The 923-nt window shown below is 45.4% G+C and overlaps 1 non-coding gene across 1 annotated transcript; it reads right to left on the bottom strand.

Moving 5' to 3' along the window:
- Positions 1-302: 302 nt before the first annotated feature.
- trnal-uag lies at positions 303-384 on the bottom strand. The gene has a single exon. It is a non-coding gene; the product is annotated as a tRNA-Leu (tRNA).
- Between the last annotated feature and the right edge of the window lie 539 nt (positions 385-923).

The raw sequence follows: 923 nt of genomic DNA, 5'->3' as shown, positions 1-923 counted from the left end.
AAGGATCGTTAATAAAATGATTAAGAATGATTAATTTATACAACTCAAGTCTCTGGCTCTCTTTCCTCTCCTCTGAGCGATCACCGCACCCACCGTGGCGCCTGGACCTCTCTTTCCAAAGGGGTCATTTGCTTGTACTGGTTGAGCGCCAATTCATACCGGCAGCAGTTTCAGACTTCTCTGCTTTGACAAGAAGTGCTTCTAAATAAAGAGCCTTGTTTGACCACAACTGGAATTTTCAGTGTTCAGTCAACAAGTTTCTATAATTGTGAGCAGAAATTCCTTGTGCCTGGAGGTAAAGTTGGCAGTGGTGGGATTTGAACCCACGCCTCCATAGAGACTGGAGCCTAAATCCAGCGCCTTAGACCGCTCGGCCACACTACCTCCCTTTCCAGGGTACAAGGCTGTTTATCAGTCGTTAAACAGCACAAGGCTGCATAACCAAACGAAATTTGTAGTTCCTTCGTGCTACACACACAACATATAATTACGTCTAGGCCTATATTAAGATATGGTAACATTAAAAATAAAATAAAGCAATTCATAGTTTTCAGTCACGTGACATGCGCGGCAACGAACTGGAGGGCAAACCAACAGACCAACATAGCGGCTCACACCGCGCCTCCCCCGTAGAGACGCCGCAAAAGCAGTCAAATTTTATTTGGATCACCTTTCAACTTAAGAAAAATCTAAATATGAGCACAAACTGCAAGTGTTGGGCATATCCCATCCATATAACGTTACAGCATCCGCTGCCGCATTTCTACCGTTAAAAACCGCCAGGTCCCTGCCGCCGCTGGACTGCGGTTATTGTTTACTTTTACCTTCTGGGGAATCCCTCACCTAACACAGCCCAGGCTTGTCTCCTCCTCGATGTGCATCCGAAAGCACAACAACCATCCAGCATTTTGAAAAGTAACAAA

The sequence above is a fragment of the Micropterus dolomieu genome, unplaced genomic scaffold, assembly GCF_021292245.1.
Source record: "Micropterus dolomieu isolate WLL.071019.BEF.003 ecotype Adirondacks unplaced genomic scaffold, ASM2129224v1 contig_5481, whole genome shotgun sequence".
Classification (NCBI taxonomy): Eukaryota; Metazoa; Chordata; class Actinopteri; order Centrarchiformes; family Centrarchidae; genus Micropterus; species Micropterus dolomieu.
This window is presented reverse-complemented; position numbering and strand designations above follow the sequence as displayed.